This window comes from Schistocerca piceifrons, unplaced genomic scaffold (genome assembly GCF_021461385.2).
Source record: "Schistocerca piceifrons isolate TAMUIC-IGC-003096 unplaced genomic scaffold, iqSchPice1.1 HiC_scaffold_2512, whole genome shotgun sequence".
Lineage (NCBI taxonomy): Eukaryota > Metazoa > Arthropoda > Insecta > Orthoptera > Acrididae > Schistocerca > Schistocerca piceifrons.
The window spans coordinates 432,339-449,389 of NW_025728457.1; positions in this window are offsets into that span (position 1 = coordinate 432,339).

The window sequence follows — 17,051 nt, forward strand, 5'->3', positions numbered from 1 at the left end:
CGCCCGCTCCATTTCTCTATGCACAATTACCAAATTACTATGTTGAACATTAGTTAATTCATTACACGGTGGCGCTAACATACTGCTTTCGTCTTCCCTGTCATTTCTCAGTTTACTTTGGAGCCTAGTATTTCTTTTTCACACTCCATAATTGTCACAATATTTCACACGATAACACAGAAAAGCACAATTTGAAGAGCAAAATAAGATAACACATTAACATAGAAATGGAAATAATGTCTACTTAATTGTAAGCGCAGCTGCGAAATACTTGGTGCAAATCTAATGCATGTCACAACTGTTTTACTGTACAACAATGAAAGACTGCAACTACAAAGGAGATTCTCTCTACAATTACGCGCTAGCAATAAACAAAATCTACACTAATTACACAAACTACAAGGAAAAAATCAGAAGATTCCAGTGAGGTATCCTCGGCTAAGGGTCGACATATGAAACGTCCCCTTTTGAAAAATTTATACACGACTATGCTTAAACTGACACACAATATTTTTTAGCGCAACGCAATCTGACTTTCAAAAATCCCTACAAAATAATGGCCCTGACTAACATTAACCTATAACTTTCACAAATCACTTACCTCACAAAAATCTTCGTTACTCAAGCTACAGCAATACAGCGAGCGCCACTACTGCCAGCTAAATAAAAGATTCAAACTACCGAAGGCACTAACTACTAATAGGCATAGTTAACAAATGAAAGATTTTAATAGAGAACAAACAATGTATTTACCTTAATAATGTTGAAAACTCATAATATACATAGCAGTTCATGACACCCAGTTTTAAAAATTTCACAACTCCGCCATCTCTCTCCCCACATCCACCACTGCTGGCGGCTCACCTCCAACTGCGCAACGCTACGCGCTGTTCACATCCAGCTGCCGCTGCCCAACACTACAATGGCAGACAACAATGCAAACTAGCCACAGACTGCACACAGCACAGCCAGTGATTTTCATATAGAGCGCTACGTAACGTTGCCAACAAGAAAACATAAACAGCCTACTTACACTATGTTGTGCATAAATAATTACCATGGTTTATTTCAATTGCAACAAAAAAATACAGTTAAAGAAAGTGTGAGAGCTAAAGTTGTGGTTCATACATAAACATGTTCCCAAAAGAAGTCTTAAAAGATGGTGAGAATTGTATGGGGCTCCAAATCGAATTCTTGGAGTTACACTGTTCAGTAAACTGACAGTCGTTTCAAGGTTTCCCCTGGTATTCACGGACCAGTCCCCTTAAGTCTGGTTGGCAGTTGGTTCGTTACTTATTGCACGAATTATTCGTTTAAATTCTTTCACCAGTTGTTTTCTGTAAGTTGTAATGGTTAATATGGGGTCTGCTGGAGCTTGACTGACTGTATCATTTTATTAAATTCTGCCACCAGCTATTTGCAATAAATCATAGTGTAGTCTTGTCAGCAGCTGCTATTGTAATGTTTAAATTCTGTCTACAGCTGCTTTCCGTAAACTGAAGTAGATCTGGCTGGCAGTGTTACTTAGTATGGAATTTTTAAAATTGTTATATTGAGTTTTTAGTGAATTTTTCCTTCTGTGTTCCTTGGTAAAATAATACTATAAATTTTGGGCAATGTGTTATGTTTGTGAGGCACTTTTGTTTACATAAAATAGTTTGTTTAAATTTGAAGAAAATTGTCCAGCTTCAGCACTTTGCCACTCAACACCACCTCCCTACTGCTTTCGGATGTAATGTTTTTATCTTCATACAGAAATAGTCAAAGTTACAACCTTACCTAAAATGCCTACATTGTTTGCCAAAATCCTATCTCAGATCATATAAAACCAATATCATACATTACAACGTCCCACATATTAGCGTTAAAATTTATCTTGAAGTACAATATATTTTGCATATTCTATAGGAAGTCTATATTGTCTGTATTATTTGTCAAAAACACGCTTTAGCTAAGTGATAATCACTATTATCTTATGATCCCTACAGGAGATATACGATGGTTGTAGCATTATGGTCACACATCCTATTACAGTACAGATTCTTGAAAATTTAGATCACACAGTTTCCTGAGAACAACGTTGTATTTCTTCCAAGGACACCCATCTAAGTTCCTACGAAACAAACTCTGGTCGCTTGTCATAATACACATTCTTGTGCGGTAACTTAGTTGTTGTATAACAGCAAAAGGGATACATATGATTCACAGTAGTGTTGACACTAGTCAGACTCAAAACACATAAAGATTTCTTCTATGACACTTCAAAACATACATGGCACTAATGCTGTTCTAACTTAAAGTGTGCTTGTGAACAAGAATGGTTTGATCTCCATACAAATGTAAAGAATGGCATTGCTGTGTCTAAATTTTCTTTATTATTTGTCAGATACTGCTCTTAATTCAGCTAAAACCATTACCAAAGTAAGTCATATCGACCATTCCACTCTCAAACACCGTGGGGAAATAATAAATAATGCTTGAATTAAACCCCAAAATCTTTCTGTACTTTTAATGTAGCCCAGCACTGTGCTGCAACCATATGGGATGTTGTTACATGAAATAATTATGGACTAGATGTGGTACTAAGCAGTACATAGAAGGCGTTACTAATGTAAATGATGGAAGAATTCACAACTGATGCCAGGACACACCTGTACTGTTGATGTCCGTTATATGCAATATAGATTATGATATTATTAGACTTGAAAAATCTGTCTACATCTGTGCATAAAAAGAGATGTTAGATTGATGCCATACAACAGACACCTCGAAAATCTAAACTTTTGCAGAAATAATGTTCTTAAATAAAGTGTAAATATAACGTCTGTTCTCCTTATGTGCAAGCACACTGCAAGTGAACAAGGTGACTCGCAGACTGGTGCAGCTGCGTGGACAACAGCTGGTGGTCAGTCTGCCACCTTGTAGCTCCTGGGGTGATACAATATGTCACTGCAGTAGCTGTGTTATTCTGAATTACGGTGCAAAGCTCATTTGGACATGCATGCATGATGAGAATGAAAATTTATGCTGGAGTGGGATGGATGTGTGAGTACAGGACGTAGAAGCATGGTTGCTCGTATTCACAATTGCCAGTACATTTCATGTATTTCATAAGGCTGTAGTTGCCACAGTGCCTGCACCTTTCGACATGCATGCATCTCCAAAAGAGCTTTGCGTAATAATTCAGAACAACACAGGTACTTTGATATCATATTTATCTGCCGACACTGGGCAAGCGACTTTTAGGTAAGATGTCTACCTCGTACAGGAATATACATAATGGAAGTATGAATGCAGCATATAGATGCATGGTTGATAGCATGTGCAAGTTTGGGTCTGTGTGTGAGTTGTGCATGGCTAGCCAAATCGTGAGGCAGCGGCTCATGATAAGTGGGAAATTCGGGTTCCAGTCCCGGTCTAGCATATATTTTCATTGTCGTCATTGCATTCTACATCTGACGGTTGTCCATACTAGCAACTGCGAATACATTTACCGTATCCCAGGGAGATGCTGCATTAGTTTACAAACGCTACCTATTCCTGGATGTTTCCCACATTCCACATACATCAATACATGACGTAAAAGCTCCTCAAATGTGAATGTAGCCTCAGCCTCAGTGGCGAATCGAAAAACTTAATTTTCAGAAGCAAAAACATATGTAATATTCGACATTTGTGTGCCATATGGGGAAAGCCTGTGGTCCAAGCGGAGACTGAAGGGTGGCAGCATATGATTGGGGTGTGAGGTCAGAGAGATAGTCGCACATTGAGGGTGGGTAGTGGGAGATGCCAGAGCTGGCAGCTGCCCAAGGTTGAGGCTCGTATTCATAAGGCATGATAGGTAAATTGGTCGTAATGCCTAGCAGCAGGGAAATGTTTACAATAGGAACACCATTCCTTCCTACTTCTTGGGGTACAGCGTGACTGCATATAAATGATGTAACATTGCACATTCCTAAATGTTTAAGTAAATAGACAGTGCAACATGCAATGTGTTTGTTAAGTCCTGATAATTAAATACTGCTGCACGCTTATCTGATTGAGGTGAGCTCAAAACAAATCTAAATATTTAAATAAATAGACTATACAGTATGCAACTGTTTGACACATGATATCTTACTTTGATTATTTTGATTTCCCACTGTAAATTCTTGTTCTCTGATGATTTACTACAGGGTTTCGCGAAATGAACGTCGTCTTTCAAAAATGGCTCTGAGCACTATGGGACTCAACTGCTGTGGTCATTAGTCCCCTAGAACTTAGAACTAGTTAAAACTAACTAACCTAAGGACATCACAAACATCCATGCCCGAGGCAGGATTCGAACCTGCGACCGTAGCGGTCTTGCGGTTCCAGACTGCAGCGCCTTTAACCGCACGGCCACTTCGGCCGGCAACGTCGTCTTTGCTCCAGGGATTCCCATTTGAGTCCGTGGAGCATTTCTGAAGCATTCGTGTGTTAATGGAACCTACCTGTAATAACTCTAAATGCCTGTAAATAGCTTCGTTGTCTCCCTTTAATCCCACCTGGTGGGAAAGCAAATAGTCGAGTAGTTCGGAAGAATAGGTCACACAAGTTTTCTGTTCATAGTCACCTTGGCAGATGAGCCAAACTTCCCTAGAATTCTTCCAGCTATTCAAAGTCGACCACTCCCCTCTCCCTAAAACCCATCTGATGTACTCGTCCCTTTTCGTATCGCTTTGCAAACATTAGATGTAGACATGAAATCACTGTATCCCGGAGCACTCAACTAATCCTGTATCTGAACTTAACAGAATTGTTCTTCCAAAAGATCCGCACTGGCGTACATTTGTCAGCACTTGAAGCAATCTCCCATTCATCATCCCAAACAGAAATTCTAAATCGTCCTGCGCCCGTCTACAGACACTCAACAATGAGACTTTTCTGTGAGCTTCAGCCCTACCAGCGTACAGCCACAGATTGCTGCCCACTCAGTCCACTGGATCGTTTATACAGGGTCTTTCAAAAGCAACTGTACACATGGGTATAAGGTATGCATGAAAATAAGAGTAAAATGTTAAACAGTTTTGTCTGGAACTGCTTTATTTCCGAGGTACGGTGCATTATGCAGTCTGTGTTCGGCATCACATCATGGGCCAATACAGACTTTGGGCCTCTCGTGTTCACCTGCATGTCGACTGACATTGCTGCATACATGCTTCTACAACACTCGGATGATTCAAGCACGGAATGCGTTGTTTACTTGACTCTGGTGTGGTTCGTTGTAGTCCATGGCGCTGTTGCAGTGAAGCAGCACCAGATATACTATGTGGGTTCATACTGTCGGTAGTTCATAGACGGCAGTCCTCGTGTGCACTACAAAGGCGTACTCAAATTGTGAATGTGCAGAAGTGCAGTTTCTTTATGGGGCAGCAGAAGACAATGCACGAGCAGGAGGGCGATGGTATGTGGAAATGTTTCCAAACGGAAGAGTACCAAACCATCAGACTCTCACAGCTGTGGACAGGTGTTTAAAGGAATATGGCATTCGTGGTGCACTGCACACAGGCTGGCCTCAACACAGTGGAGTGGGTGTTGTGGAGATCCTGGAAATGGTACATGAAGATTCCACTGTAAGTACTCGCCATATAAGTACTATTGTAGGGCTTCCTCGATCAACTGTATGGCACCTGCTTCAGAGATAGCATTTCCACCCATATCACCTACAGTAGGTACAGGAGATGACACCAGTAGACAAACCCAGATGTCAGGATTTCTATCACTGGTTGCTCTAGGGGCATACTGCTGATCCACTCTTTGGTCATAGGGTACTTTTTATGAATGAGAGCCTCTTTGCCTGAGTGGGTATCGTGGAGCCTCATAAAAAGCACATGCAGTTGTATGACAATCCTTGTGTGACTACAGTGTGAGAATATCAACATTTCCAGTGAAATTTGGTGTGCTATAGTCGTTACTCGTACTGCACGTTACTCTACAGTGCGTGACTGGCAGTGTGTGTCAATAGATTTTGGACCATGAATTGGGTGGTCTGCTTCATCGCTGCCTAATCGCTACCCAAAGCAACTTACAGTTTATGCACAATGCTGCTGCTGCACATTTCAGAGAGAACCTAAGTGTTGGTTGTGCCAACAGATGGATAGGTCGTGCAGGATTGGTTACTTGGTCCGCCAGATCTCCGCATCTTAACCCTCTGCACTTCTACCTTTTGGGCCATCTTGAGGAGCTCCTCTATGGTGTTAAGACTGAGAGTGTAGCACAACTACAGCAGCTAACTGAAAAAGGCTGTGGAGCCACGCAGGATGAGATGAAAGCAGCCTGCAGAATTCCGAGAACGGTGAGACGGCGAGCACGTCACTGTCACATGGACATCATTTTGAACACGTTCTGGTGTCAATATGCTGTACTTAGATGTGCTGAATTTTGGGCACCTTCTTGTCGTTGTTTTCTGAGAAGAATTTATTTTGTGTTGCTTGTTGTGCACTTGTGATACCTACTCTGCTGCCTAACTCGGAAATAAAACAATTTCAAACAAAACCTTATTTAATATTTTACTCTTATTTTTTATGCCTACATTCCACCTACGAAGTGTGTACAGTCACGTTTGAACCACACCGTGTGTACAGAGAGAGAAAGAGAGCTCCTACCAAACCTCCCTGGGACACTCATGACCATACCTTGGCCTGTGAACAACGTTCTCTTCTCCATGTGTGTATAAAACATCATTGCACAGTATTCTCTTTATGAACAACGGAGATATTTCGAGATATCTTCCCCGATTTTCTGTGTTAACATCAGCTAGAACATCTCTGACGGACTCATTTCCCCTGTCTGAGGCTCGCAAAATTCGTAAACTTCGCTACATGCCTCCAAATTTGCTAGATTCGAGACATGTTCAGAAAAAGACGATCACGTCAAACGACGAACAACAAACGAATATTTTCAGCGAAGCGAGCAGCGAGACAACAGGCAAATGATGACGTTTGATACGCGCACAACCAACTGAGGTAATATTTCTGACATAGAGTGCTTGTTACCTATCATTACGTATGCAAACGATCACTGCATGTATCCCACCTTTCCCACAGCATTGGTAAGAAGTAAGAATTTGATGCAATAGTCTACGATCTCAGGACTGTCACTTCGAAAACCGTTGAAAAGTTTGCATATAATTTCCTTTGTCTCCTAGCCACGTTAGGCGCTTACACCTGTTGGAGCTTGACTCTGCTCGCAGCCGTAAAGGATTTAATTGAGACACACTGCTGTGAGAGCACGCATTCACACATTCAAACATTTGTGCTGTACGTTTGTACAGTAACTACCTGGAAATATCTACAGCTGTCTTATTTGATGTTATGTGGTGAGATATGTTTGTGAATTACATAAGGAGCGATAGACTGTTTCCATTTGACAGCGTCGGTACAGCGTTTGCGCAAAGTAGTGCGACTCCAGTGCTGGTATATAAACGCTGACATGTAGTTAAGCGATTAGTGTGGCATTCGTGTCTTTGTGATGTGAGTATGGCAAATGAACCGTGGCAACATTATTACCAAGTGTGTCATAACATGACCAATGTGCTGTTATTCTTTTCTTGGCTAACAGACACCAGTAGACATTCATCGGAGAATGATGGTGCAGCACGTCTGTCGAAGACCACTGCTGTGGAATGGTGTGCCAAGTTCCGCGCTGAGTGCAACTTGGCATGAGCCGCTGGTCGGTCTGGGATGCCAGCCTCATCTGTTGTGTATGAGTCGCCCACCCTACAGTCCTCATGTGACTATCTCTGGCCGGTCCATTAAAAAAGGCCTCGAATGGACGGCGGTTCCTGTAGGGTGAGGATGTGCTGCAGGCAGTTGCAGACTTCTTCATGCAGCAGAATGCAGTGATTTTCTAAACGGATGTAGTCAACATTGATTACCTCAATGCTCAGATCGATTTTGCCTGATTGGCATACCGATCCTGGACCGTATGGACTTTGAACAGAAACATTTTGATTGCCCCTTATACTGCTAGATACTAAAATTCCTTTAATGCTGTGCTGGCTGCACACAACAGATTATGTAGTCATCCACGTGCAATACTTTAAATGTTATGTAATAATGATGCCTATAAGTGTAAGTTAACATTGCCTGCTGCGAACAGTATTACACAAGTAATTTCAACTACTTTCCGTGTGTTTCAGGGTAAAAACATGAATGACCAGATGCTCAATGGATGGATTAAGGACATGAAACATGTGAGAGACATGCTGCACACGAAATTAAGGGGTTGGGAACGCGATGTTCAGTATATCACAGAGCAGGTAGCGAACTATGCGATTGAAGAAGACAAGAAGGTCCCTGGAAGCTACATACTTAGGTACTGTAGACGCTGTTTACATTCTAACTTTTTTCCAACTCTTTATAATTGAGGAATGTTTATTTTACTTTTCTCCACGGGTTACATACTTTACTGTTATAAGAACTAGTGAGATCATTTAACTCACAGTAGAGTAAACATGTGGCTTGTGGATCATGGTGAAGGAGACGGTTACAGCATCAACTCGTTTAAAAAAGTCCTGGGATTCCGTGTACCCTTCAGTACTTTCATTTTTCTTTTGTCTTAAATGGGCCGCATATTGCGCTGCAGATGAGAGGAGCAGACCGTTATAATGACCAGCGTTACCACCGGCACGGCAGCGAAGCATCTCAGCAAATGAATGAGTAATGTGTGAGCGTTTACTTACACTGAAGCGGCTGGTATAGGCATGCGTATTCAAACACAGATACATGTAAACAGGCAGAATGCGGCGCTGAAATGCACAACGCCTCTATAAGACAAGAAGTGCTGGGCCCAGCTGTCAGATCGCTTATTGTTGCTACAATGGCAGGTTATCAAGACTTAAATGAGTTTGAACGTGATGTTACAGTCGGCGCACGACCAATGGGACACAGAAACATGGAAGTAGCGATTAAGTTTGGATTTTCCCGTATGGCCATTTCACAAGTGTACCATGAATAAAGGGATCTGGTAAAAATTCAAATCTCTGACATCGCTGCGACCAGAAAATGATCCTGCAAGAGCGGAACCAACGACGGTTGAAGAGATTCGTTCAGCGTGACAGAAGTGCAAATGTTGCGCAAACTGCTGTAGATTTGAATGGTGGGTCATCAACAAGTGTCAGCGTGCGAACCATTCAACGAAACATCGTCGATGAGGACTTGCGGATCCGAAGGCCCACTCGTGTGCCCTAGATGACTGCGTGATGCGAAGCTTTATGCCTCAACTGGGCCCGTCAACACTGACATTGAACTGTTGATGACTGGAATCATGTTTCCTGGTCGGATGCGTCAAATTGTATGGAGCAGGTGAATGTGTACAGGTACGAAGACAACCTCGCGAATCCATGGACCCTGCATGTCAGCAGGGTACAGTTCAAGCTGGTGGAGGCTGTGTAAAGGTGTGGGGTGTGTGCAGTTGGAGTGATGTGGGACCCCTGATACGTCTAGATACGACTCTGACGTGCGTAAGCATTGTGTATGATCACCTGCATCCACTCATGTCCATTGAGCATTGTGACGGAGTTGGGCAATTCCAGCAGGACAATGCGACACCCTACACATCCAGAATTCCTGTAGTGTGGCTCCAGGAACACTCTTATAAGTTTGAAGACTTCCGCTGGCCTCCTACCTCTCCTGACATGATCATTACTGAGCGTAGCTGGGATCCATTACAACGTGCTGTTCAGAAGAGATCCTCACCTCTTCATATGGATTTATGGGCAGCTCTGGACGATTCATGGCGTCAGTTCCCCGCTGCACTACTTCAGACTTTAGTCGAGTTCATGTCACGTTGTGTTGCGGCACTTCGTGCTCGCGGCGGCCGCACACGATATTAAGCAGGTGTACCAGTCCCTGTGGCTGTTCAGTGTTCACATGGTGGCCAGAAACAGTATGAAAAGCTTATAAGTACGTTGCAAGGTAGTTTGTGCTGAGAAATTATCTATAAGAAAAATTTCGATGCCTTGCGCTGTTTCCGATTTAATTACCATTGACGTTAGCGAACCAAGTCGCCCTGCTATAGATTGCGTCACCATATGTGTTCCACTTTTGGTTTCCTTAAACACAAAAAGAGAGCAGTACAAAAATTGTATGTGGGAACCAGAGTCAAAGGCTGAGCAGTATCGTGCTCTGTCATCAACGCTATGAGAATAACTGACACTAATTGTATCACGCGGGCCGCTTCAATTTGTGCACACAACGGGTAGCTTCAGTGCTAGTTAACTCTGAAGCGGCGCCACTTATCGAATTCCCTTCTCAAAAATTATTTCTCAGCGCAACCTACCGTGCAACGCCATTACATGCTTTTCAGGCTGTTTGTGACCACCCAGTGTAGCAACGCGGAAAGTGGATGACGTGAGGAAACGGATTTGGAGCAGCTTCGGCCGCGGGGAGACGCGTGATGCCGGGCACATGGGGGAGGAGACCTGTGGCTTGTCAGAAGCCAAGGTCAACAGGTGCCACCGGCGCCGTGGCAAATAATTGTGTGATCACTGAGATCACAGCGCACGGAAGCCGGTAGGACAGAATGCTGGGTTGAGGAGCCAGACTGGGGTGTGAGGAGGGGAGGGAGGGTTGGCTACAAAAGAAAGGCAGAAATCGCTCGTCGGCTTCCGACCAGATCTACGCGTGGACGCAGCGTCCACACGTCCTCTTGTGCCTCGCTGCTCGGGCCCGTGACCTCGGCTGCTGATAGGACTCTGCTATCCACACTCCCCACTGCAAAGGTCAATCACATTCTACACGGTCCATCCGTGTTTCAAGGTCGTGTCGGTTCCGCATTAAGTGATGTTGATGTTCGGCCTGGTCACTCGCGACTTATTGTCACTACTGTTTGAACTCACTCAGGTTACGTTCATTGGCTACAAATTGGGAAAATTTTCCACGTCGTAGTTTGGTTGGTTACCTAACATTTATGGTTACACAATCTGAAGTGACGACTACAACTGGTAAGCCAGAGAATTTTTTTGTTGTTAAACCTGTGTGTGTGTGTACATACTCACCACATGTGTAAATTATCGAATGATGACACTGTATCTGTTTTTATGGAGGGTCGTCGAATTTCTATAAAGTTTAAATTTATTGCCGATACGACTATATAAATGTGTTAGTTAGTTAGTTACATGTTACATAGATTATTTGAACAATTTTTTAAACGACATGTTGTGGAATGAGTCACTCTTCAGGATAAGTATACGTGATTACTGTTAACACTGATTCCTAGTCATGCAACTAGACATAAAACTAGTGTCATCTTTTGTTTTTCATTTTTCACTGGCTATCAGTTTTTACAGAGAAATTCGTCGGAGGATTTAGAGTTGTCCAAGAGAAATGATTTCAATTTAGATTTAAAACTTGCTTTGCTACCTGTCACTCGGTTTATGTTATTGGACAAATGATCAAAAATTGTTATTGCAGCATATGGAACTCCTCTCTGAATGTCTGACATTCTAAACGCCATTAGCTGCGCGCTAAAATTCTACTTCAAAAGTATATGTGATAATAATTTCTAAGTACTATACTTTGTCTATAGATCAGAGATTAATTATTCACAACTTGAACTTTCAACAGGAAAATTTGTTCATGCTCTTAGCATCTCTGTTGTTCAGTTTACAATTACAAATTTTATACTATTTCGATCTGATCGATCAGATTTTGTCTTCTCTTCTCATTGCAGCATTCAGAATTTATGTATCTTTGATGGACTTGAAACTATGGGCAAAATTATGTAAATTTAACGCTGAAGAGTATAAATAGCTAGTAACATACAATGATATTACAATCTGGATCGGTTATGTAGTTACTAGTATTCCTTGCCAACACGTTGCCAACACGTAGTGTATCTGTCCTTGTGTATAAGTTATGCTGAACTCGATTAATTTCTAATTAAACTGTCTCTCTTATCTTATTCATGAGAGTTGAGCATCATATGATTATCTCAGTCGATGAAGTTCATGAAAACCTGCCAGGGTAGCCGAAAGCGCTAAAGTGCTGCTCCCTGGAATCGTGTAGGCGCGCCAGCCCCAGATCGAATCCGCCAAGAGGACTAACGATGGGGGCCAGTGTGTCGGCCAGCATGGATGTGGTCTTTAGGCGCTTCTCCACATCCCGCTAGGTGAATACTGGGCTGGTCCCCACGTTCCCACGTTCTGCCTCAGTTACCCCGCTCTCGGACATGTGAACACATTCGCACTATTCCATGGATTACACTAGTCGCAGACAGCTGGGGTACACTAATTCCTTTCCGGGGGGCATGGGTGGCGACAGGAAGGGCATCCGGCCACCCTCCCCCCCCCCCCCAACATTAACATGCCACATCCAATTAACCAGTAGGACCCGCAAGTCGGGATACATGCTTAGGAAAGAGAGAGAGATGGAGTTCATGAAAATAAACGATATGGTTGTCGAAGCTGTTTGGTGCCGTGATTACATGACACCCAGATCAGAATAACAAACTTACTCACCTCCAGCTGGCTGTTTAAAGACCTGCTACCATAACGAGAGCCAATCAGAGAACACTCTTGGCGGCGCCTCCCTGTTCCGTTCACCGTTCTCAAACCTCCCTTCTACTGCAGGTAGCGGCTACTGTGACCAGCAGCTGACGATGGTCACGGCCGGTAACGTAAACAGTTGTCGTCCGTTTCGTTGTGTGCTTTGTTTCTCTGTGAGGTCAGTTTATTTCTCCTACAGAATGTGTGAATCTTGTAGCGAGAGTGTGGCTGGTAAACCGAAAGCTCAGCGACCTTGCCATATTTTGCATGGTCAGATACTTGAGTTTGTTGCTCGATGCGGGAATATTTCGAGAAGGAGAGGGACAATGGTGCAACCCTATTGCCTCTAACGAAGGTAGTCGAAAGAACACAAAAATATTTTCCACAAAATCTGTAAGGGGAAATACTGTGCAGTTTTGGAAGAGCCAGGTTCACCCAAACTGCAGACACTCGGCAGAAAGAGAAGGACAGCATCAAAAATCCTATGCGTCACTCTTCGGGAGGCAGAGTTATTCAGTTTCAGCAAGAAGTTTTTGTTAACGGTTGTCAGAGCTCTCGGATTTGGGTACAAAAAAACGAATGGTACAGAAAATTATAACTGAAGAGAGGTGACATCGCAGCGTGGCATTGTCAATTCTTAAGAAATAGCGTTAGAGTGCCGTTTGAAGACAATGTTTGGTTCGTCGAAACCTGTATAAACGCCGGTCGTTCCGTCACAAAAAAAGATGATGGCACATGTGGAAGTTCTGCTCTTCTCGTGGGAAAGGGCGCAAGAATTATTGTCTTGCATGCCTGGAACTGCATCTGGTTTTGTCCCCCACTGTCTCCTCCCTTGCAAATCGAGGAAACCAAGCGACAACCACGACGAAATTAACCACAACAGTTTTCAGGAGGGGCAGCTATTGGGCAAACTTAAATCGGCGGTCTGGCATTTTTTATCGATAATGCCCCATAGCATTCAATTATTATAAAGGTAAGGCTCCAATGATGGCAACGAAAACATCCGACGCCATTGAATGGTTGAAACGCCACAATGTGAAAATTCGGGACACTTCATGTAACGTGGAACTCATGAAAATAGTGAAAAAATGAGCCACTATTTCAACAGTATGTAGGTAGCTAATCACTGTGGCCATAGTGTTCTTAGGCCTCACTATAGCACTGCCGCATCAGCGCAATCGAAATGGTTTGGACACAGATTAAACATTATGTGGCAACAAATAACAAAAGCTGCACTGTGGCAGAAATTCCAAATCTGTTGGAATCACCTTTTCACATCCTGGGCTGTTGTCCCCATTGGCAGTTTCCACATGACTACATTCTCAGTGGCTCTCAGTATGTCTTACCTCATACTCAGCCGACTCTGCTCGTGCACTGTCTTAACATTAATGAAGTTCCATTCTTTTCACAGCAGCCACGACACCTCCCTCACCCCTAAAATAAGTCATCAGCATTTATGCACTGTGTCGTTAATTCCTTCAAATTCACAAATACATTCATTTTTACATTATGTTTCTTAGAACATATTTACATAGTATACACATTTCTTTCAGCAACCTGTTCTTTAAGGACCTTATCTTCTCCTTTATGAGGATGTGTCTCATAGATGACAATTATCATCTGTTATTCTCAGTCAAGAAAATTCTTGTGTATTAACTACAGTATCCATAGTACATACTGACTGCCAGTTAATCACTACCAAAACAGACTGTAGAAAAACTCGTATATGTATCCACAACATGGGCAATGAGAGAAACAGCAGCCTATAAGTGTTACTGTGATTAACGTAACCCTATGTATGTAACTATGGAATAGTGTTGAAATTGTAGCTCATGTTCCATTTTTCTGTCAGCTGCTCCACATACTCAAGTCTTTTCCCTGCCAACATCAACTCATGTAACATAGTCACTACATTACTTAATTGTAATTGTAATGGTATGTCAGTTAAGTTTAACATATTCTCCATTTGTTCACAACAGTCGAGTTCCGTCGTAATACTCGGGACCATGTCCTTGCTTGTGAAATTGGTCTGTATTATACTTCACTGGATGTGCACAAGTTTGGACTGGAAACATATTGCCTGGTAGGACGAGTCTCATTTCAAATTGTATCGAGTGCATGGACGAGTACAGGTATTTCAGCAGGGTATTGTTCAAGCTGGTGGAGGCTCTGTAATGGCGTGCAGTTGGAGTGACATGGGACCCCTGATACATCTAAACACGACTCTGACAGGTGACACATACATAAGCATCCTGTTTGACCACCTGCATCCATTCACATCCATTGTGCATGCCAACAGACTTGGCCAATTCCAGCAGGACAATGTAACACCTCCAAAATTATGCATTTCTGGGTGTCAATACCAAGGAGCTTTGTTGGAAGTGCACTGTGTGGCTTATCATCTGTGTCCGAGGCTCAAGTGTAGCAGCATTGGCTGCTGCATGCTCTCAGTCTGGAGTCGATCTACAAACAAAGAAGTGGCACATGATCTGCTGAAGTGCTCAGGTAGTAACGACCTTATGTACTGGTGTTGTGATACCAGGACCATGAGTGATGAGGGCACCTGTGAGTTGCGACCCCTGACTGTAGGCTGTTTCTACATCTACCACTTCTTCATGTCGTGCACCGCAATTCTGCCCAATGTCACCACAGAGCTGTCGTGTGATGAGAAGGTCGTCACATGCCCTCTTATCCACATTTTATCTCATCTATTGACCGAGAACACCGACGCCCGGCGTTGACATCATATGGTTTTCTTATGGGTGGGCGAAGAAAACATTTTAGACACACCGCAGCTCAGGATCGACATGGAAAGTCTCAGGGGGTGGCAAAAAGGGCGTCATCTAAATCACAGCTCTCCTTGGGGAGTTGATTCCCAAGCATCTCGCTGTCGAAAGCGGCAGTTTTCAGTGAAACTAACAACATGACGATCTTCTTGAAAAGCTTTGACACTGCTCACACCCACTGTATGATTTAATCCTTATTTAAGAAGATCATTGACCAGAAATCCCAATGAACATCAAATCTTGGTTTGGTGTTTTGGGTGAAATCCCTGCTAGAGATCAGGTGGAACTGCAGGGGTACTGGGGGGTTGCCTAGCTGCAGGTGCCTAGGACTCCTTCACAGATAGTCTCTGTACAGATAGATTAAAGTGCTCTACGAAGGAGGGTGCATAGCAGTGTGGATGTTGTTGAATGGAGTGAATGTAGAAGTAGGTTTTGCCATTTTATTCACACATGCGTGAATGAACCATTCCTGTGTGATCACACCTTGGGAGGAGACGAAACAGGAGGGCTGAAAAAGGTTAATCATCCTTTGCTGCTTGAGGTCACACTCTTTGATTGGTTCTGATCGGTCCATGGTGGTTTGACTGTACACAGCAGACCAAAAATTGTGGATGCACTGCAATAGAGAAAGGTGCGATGACGTTGAGTGACGTTGTTAGCTCACGATGTTCCTAGAGAAGTGTCGGATCTTCCGGCAGGTATCACCAGTGTCAGTGGCATTCAAGAAAGACGCCTTGTGGCACATATCAGTCCAAACTTTCGTTTTCGACCGCGAAATTTGTTGGAATCAAAACTGCGGAAAAAGTCGTTTTCAATGACGCCCATGCTACCGCCTGACTATTTATGTGTCGATTCAGAGTGGCGTTGGAGTAGTAAGTGGGTACAGTGGGTGCACTCGCAGGTAACTTAATGATGTTTTTCATTTTCTTATAAACAGCTAGGTTGGTTGGTTGGTTTTGGGGAAGGAGACCAGACAGTGAGGTCATCGGTCTCATCGGATTAGGGAAGGATGGGGAAGGAAGTCGACCGTGCCCTTTGAAAGGAACCATCCCGGCATTTGCCTGGAGCGATTTAGGGAAATCACGGAAAACCTAAATCAGGATGGCCGGACGCGGGATTGAACCGTCGTCCTCCCAAATTCGAGTCCAGTGTCTAACCACTGCGCCACCTCGCTCGGTATATAAACAGCTAGGTAGAGAACTCTAGACACTTACTTATGAACACTTTTTTATAAATGGATCACTTGTGCCTGCAAACCAACAGACCCACAAAAAAGACACTTCAAAAATTTTCAGCCAAAATTCTATGCTGCGAAGCATACGTCAAATTCTGCAGCACCCAAACTGAAAAAGTCACACATCAAAGCCCAGATCATGAAATTCGTTATCATTATTTTTAGTCTTTTTCATTCCTTTATATGTTAGATTAATGTCACTGTCCTTAAAAAAATTGGAAGTCCCAGTTATCTATTATTTTATTATACCTTTCTGGCCAAATAAATTTAAATTTATCATCGAGCTCTAGAGAAATTTTATCTCCATATCTAATTTTTAAACATTCACAATCAGTAATTTAATACCACTCATTTACTTCAAGCTCACTAATTTTTCCAAACAAATTAGAATTTCTTGCATTATTTAGCTTCTTTAGTAGTGTGTCCATTTATATAGAACAAAATTTTAATAAACTTGTGGGAGTGACAAGTCGATAGTCGACAGGACACGGAAACATTCTCTTGGTGAGTGAGGTTCTTTGGA